This window comes from Dendrobates tinctorius, unplaced genomic scaffold (genome assembly GCF_039654945.1).
Source record: "Dendrobates tinctorius isolate UK_male_01 unplaced genomic scaffold, ASM3965494v1 ptg000011l, whole genome shotgun sequence".
Taxonomy (NCBI): domain Eukaryota; kingdom Metazoa; phylum Chordata; class Amphibia; order Anura; family Dendrobatidae; genus Dendrobates; species Dendrobates tinctorius.
In genome coordinates, this window is record NW_027361679.1 from 117,772,988 (window position 1) to 117,779,010 (window position 6,023).

The window sequence follows — 6,023 nt, forward strand, 5'->3', positions numbered from 1 at the left end:
ATTAGATCAGACTGTCGTGATGTGCAATTTTGCCTTGAGAAAAGGGCAAAAATCTCAGTAGCAAGATGTGGAAAGCTCATAAGCTCATAGAGACATCCAAATCGACAGGCAGCTGTAATTACCGCAAAAGGAGGCTCTACAAAGTACTGGGGCAAATACACATTGAAGATTTCAGTTATTTTGACCTATTTGCTAAACAATAAAAAGAAAAACAAATGTTGACATGTTCTTTACATAGACTGATGCAAACCAAATTAAAAAAAAACAAAAAAAAACAACAAACAAAAAGCTGTAAAATTCCAGGTTGTAGGTAGCAAAACCAGAGCAAGCTCAGAATAAAGTGGGAAATAACTGTGAGGTCCACTTTTTCACGTGGCCTCTTGGGAAAGTAAACATTTTTTGTGAAATAAAAATACATAAATTTTCAATGACAACCTAGCGTTATCAGATTCTATGTAGTACCCCTTGGTTCAAAATGCTCGCCATACCCCTGCATAAAATCCTTGAGGGGTGTCGTTTCCAAAACAGGGTCAGGTAGGTGTGTGTGTGTGTTATGTTTTCTTCTGGGGAGTTTCCAATATATGGGCCTTTGAAAGGTCACTTAAATCTGAATAGGTCCCTAGAGAAACAGTTTTTTCAGTTTGCTGCTGAACTTTTAACCCTTCAAACATCCCAACAATATAATGATGTTTACATCTGAATCGTTTTTCAAAGTAGACATTGGGGAAATGGGATTATTTTGTATAGCATGACTAACTGGTTTAAGGATAAAATTGAAAGTTTAAAAAAAAAAATTGAATTTTTCTAAATTTATCAATATCCAATATTTTTACAAATAATCGAAAAACATATTGACCTAAGTTTACCACTAACAAAGTACAATGTCACTGAAAAACTCAAAACCGGTGGGAGCCGTTGAAGCGCTCCAGTGGTTGGATTTTAATAATTTGGCCTGATAATTAAGGTTAAAGTCTGCTATGTTAGTAAGGGGTTAAACAAAATGTGAATTTCCAGCAGGCTTCCACGGTGCTCCATTTACCTATAGTGCTTATACTGTAAAGCAAAGTAGATAAGAGTTAGGCAGAAATCATTTTTACTAGTGTAGAACCCATGCCAGTTTATACATAATCTATAATAATAAATGCCCTAAGCAGCTTCCGGTTGTAACAACTTCCGTCCAGTTGTAACCGGTGATGTCACCGCACACCTCTTTCCATGTTAACCCTCAACACACACACGCCTCTCACCTTTCACCATCTCCACTCACGACCCTTTCTCTCACTCCGTTTCTCATACTCACGCCGTCATCGCCGCTGATCCACGATCCCCGACATCATCTTCCGCCGGTGCCATCCTGGATCCAGACGTCCTCCACGCCGGCGACATGTTCTTGCGGCGACGCCATCTTGAGTATCGCGGGATTTCGCCGATCCAAAAGAGCGTCGCCGCAGGAACATGTCGCCGGCATGGAGGACGTCGGGATCCAAAATGGCGTCGGTGAAATCTCGCGAGATTTCGCCGACGCTATTTTGGATCCCGACGGCATCCACGCCGGCGACATGTTCCTGCGGCGACGCTCTTTTGGATCGGCGAAATCCCGCGATACTAAAGATGGCGTCGCCGCAAGAACATGTCGCCGGCGATGACAACGTCGGGATCCAAAATGGCGTCGGCGAAAACTCGCGAGATTTTGCCGACGCCACTTTGGATCCCGACGTCGTCCACGCTGGCGACATGTTCTTGCGACGCCATCTTGAGTATTTGCGGGATTTCACGATACTCAAGATGGCGTCGCCGCAAGAACATGTTGCCGGCGTGGATGTCTGGATCCAGGATGGCGCCGGCGGAAGATGTCGGGGATCGTGGAGCAGCGGCGATGACGGCGTGAGTATGAGAGACGGAGTGAGAGAAGGGGTCGTAGCATCGGGCCATAATCTAGTCTATAATAATAAATGCGCTAAGCAGCTTCCGGGTTGTAACAACTTCCGTCCAGTTGTAACTGGTGACGTCACCGCACACCTCTTGCCATGTTAACCCTCAACACACCACTCCTCAACACACACTCCTCTCACCTTTCACCATCTCCACTCACGTCCCCCCCTTTCACTCCACATACGACCCTTTCTCTCACTCCGTCTCTCATACTCACGCTGTCATCGCCGCTGCTCCACGATCCCCGACAACTTCTTCCGCCGGCGCCATCCTGGATCCAGACGTTGTCCACGCCGGCGACATGTTCTTGCGGCGACGCCGTCTTGAGTATCGTGAAATCCCGCGATACTCAAGATGGCGTCGCCGCAAGAACATGTCGCCGGCGTGGACGACGTCGGGATCCAAAATGGCGTCGGTGAAATCTCGCGAGATTTTGCCGACGCCATTTTGGATCCCGACATAGTCCTCGCGAGATTTTGCCGACGCCATTTTGGATCCCGACATCGTCCACACCGGCGACATGTTCTTCTTGCGGCGACGCCATCTTGAGAATCGCGGGATCTCGCGATACTCAAGATGGCTTCGCCGCAAGAACATGTCGCCGTGGACGTCTGGATCCAGGATGGTGCCAATGGAAGATGATGTCGGGGATCGTGGAGCAGCGGCGATGACGGTGTGAGTATGAGAGACGGAGTGAGAGAAAGGGTCATATGTGGAGTGAAAGAGTGAGCGGACATGGTGAAAGGTGAGAGTGTGTGTTGAGGGTTAACATGGCAAGAGGTGTGTCACTATCCTCCCGATGCGACAGCATCGGGCCTTAATCTAGTTTATAGCATAACGGTCTGGGCCCTGAGGCCGGCGTTGGGAGTAATAGTATGCCGATGTCTGACACCCTTCCTTTGAAGTGGGATCTGGGGGAGGAGCCCACATCTTTCCTGACACATGTCAACTGTTTTGAATAGCTAGGGTTTAGATTTTGCCTCCTTTATATGTTGTTCTCATTGTGATTAATTGTATATTTAAATAAAATTAGCAATTTATTGAATTATCAGTGGTCCAATTGTTTCGGAGGTTCCAATTTGACTCTAGTAATCTTACGAGCAGCTCTCACTGAAATTTTGGTCTTCTAGACCTTGTCTTGACCTCCACTGTTCCTGTTAACTTCAAATTCAAACTGAGGAAAAGCCAACTTGAAAACGCTTCATTATCTTATCTTGATTACTGCTTTGCACACTCTTGGCATTCTCTTGTTGAGCTTCAAGAGGTATTCACCGGAAATGGTCTTCCAACAGTCTTGAAGGAGTTCCCAGAGATGCTTAGCACTTGTTGGCCCTTTTGCCTTCACTCTGCGGTCCAGCTCACCCCAAACCATCTCAATTGGGTTCAGGTCTGGTGACTGTGGAGGCCAGGTCATCTGGCGTAACACCCCATCACTCTCCTTCTTGGTCAAATAGCCCTTACACAGCCTGGAGGTGTGTTTGGGGTCATTGTCCTGTTGAAAAATAAATGATGGTCTAACTAAAAGCAAACCGGATGGAATAGCATGCCGCTGCAAGATGCTGTGGTAGCCATGCTGGTTCAGTATGCCTTCAATTTTGAATAAATCCCCAACAGTGTCACCAGGAAAGCACCCCCACACCACCTCCTCTATGTTTCATGGTGGGAACCAGGCATGTAGAGTCCATCCGTTCACCTTTTCTGCATCGCACAAAGACACGGTGGTTGGAACCAAAGATCTCAAATTTGGACTCATCAGACCAAAGCATAGATTTCCACTGGTCTAATGTCCATTCCTTGTGTTCTTTAGCCCAAACAAGTCTCTTCTGCTTGTTGCCTGTCCTTAGCAGTGGTTTCCTAGCAACTATTTTACCATGAAGGCGTGCTGCACAAAGTCTCCTCTTAACAGTTGTTGTAGACATGTGTCTGCTACTAGAACTGTGTGGCATTGATCTGGTCTCTAATCTGAGCTGCTGTTAACCTGCGATTGCTGATGACTCGGATTAACTTATCCTCCACAGCAGAGGTGACTCTTGGTCTTCCTTTCCTGGGCCAGTCCTCATGTGAGCCAGTTTCTTTGTAGCGCTTGATGGTTTTTGCCACTGCACTTTCAAAGTTTTCCCAATTTTTCAGACTGACTTTAATTTCTTAAAGTAATGATGGCCACTCGTTTTTCTTTACTTAGAATTTGTATTATGGCAAGAAAAAAGCAGCTAACAGTCTATTCGGTAGGACTAGCAGCTGTGTACCCAGCAGACTTCTGCACAACACAACTGATGGTCCCAACCCCATTTATAAGGCAAGAAATCCCACTTATTAAACCTGACAGGGCATACCTGTGAAGTGAAAACCATTTCCGGTGACAACCTCTTGAAGCTCATCAAGAGAATGCCAAGAGTGTGCAAAGCAGTAATCAAAGCAAAAAGGTGGCTACTTTGAAGAACCTAGAATATAAGACATTTTCAGTTGTTTCACACTTTTTTTTTAATTATATAATTCCACATGTGTTAATTCCTAGTTTTGATGCCTTCAGAGTGAATCTACAATTTTCATAGTCATGAAAAGAAAACTCTTTGAATGAGGTGTGTCCAAACTTTTGGTCTGTACTGTATCTCTGAATGAAATATTCCAGTTGCAAATTTTTACTCATTGCATAGTGGAATGTGTTGAGAACAATAAATCATAACAATTACCAATGTAATTCAAAATGAATATCCCATGGAGGTCTGGATTCGGAATGAAACTCAAAATCAAAGAGGAAAATCAAATTACAGGCTGATCCAACTTCAGTAGTGTGTGGCCTCCACGTGCCTGTATGACCTCTCTACAACGCCTGGGCATGCTCCTGATGAGGCAGCAGATGGTCTCCTGAGGGATCTCCTCCCAGACCTGGACTAAAGCATCTGCCAACTCCTGAACAGTCTGTGGTGCAACGTGATGTTGGTGGATGGAGGGAGACATGATGTCCCATATGTGCTCAATCGGATTCAGGTCTGGGGAACAGGAAGGCCAGTCCATAGCTTCAATGCCTTCATCTTTCAGGAACTGCTGACACACTCCAGCCACGAGGTCTGGCATTGTCCTGCATTAGGAGGAACCCAGGGCCAACCGCACCAGCATATAATCTCACAAGGGGTCTGAGGATCTCATCTTGGTACCTAATAGCAGTCAGGTTACCTGCCGCGAGCACATAGAGGGCTGTGCAGCCCTCCAAAGAAATGCCACCCCACACCATTACTGACCCACTGCCAAACCGGTCATGCTGAAGGATGTTGCAGGCAGCAGATCGCTCTCCACAGCATCTCCAGACTCTGTCATGTGCTCAGTGTGAACCTGCTTTCATCTGTGAAGAGCACAGGGCACCAGTGGCAAATTTTCCAATCTTGGTGTTCTGTGGCAAATGCCAAATGTCATGCACAGTGATGAGCTGTGAGCACAACCCCCATCTGTGGACGTCGGGCACTCAGACCATCCTCATGGAGTCGGTTTCTAACTGTTTGTGCAGACACATTCACATTTGTGGCCTGCTGGAGGTTATTTTGCAGGGCTCCTCCTGTTGCTCCTTGCACAAAGGCGGAGGTAGCGATCCTGCTGCTGGGTTGTTGCCCTCCTATGGCCCCCTCCACGTCTCGGTGTACTGGCCTGTCTCCTAGTAGCGCCTCCAGCCTCTGGACACTACGCTGACACAGCAAACCTTCTTGCCACAGCTCGCATTGATGTGCCATCCTGGATGAGCTGCACTATCTAAGCCACTTGTTTGGGTTGTAGAGTCCGTCTCATGCTATGAGTGTGAAGGCACAACAAACATTCAAAAGTGACCAAAACATCAGCCAGAAAGCATTGGTACAGAGATGTGGTCTGTGGTCCCCACCTGCAGAACCACTCCTTTTAGGGTTCTTGATAATTGCCAATAATTTCCATCTGTTTATTCTATTTGCACAACAGCATGTGAAATTCATTGTCAATCAGTGTTGCTTCCTAAGTGGACAGTGATTTCACAGAAGTTTGATTTACTTGGAGTTATATGCTGTTTAAGTGTTCCCTTTATGTTTTTGAGCAGTGTATATATTTTGTATGCATAAAATACATAGGAA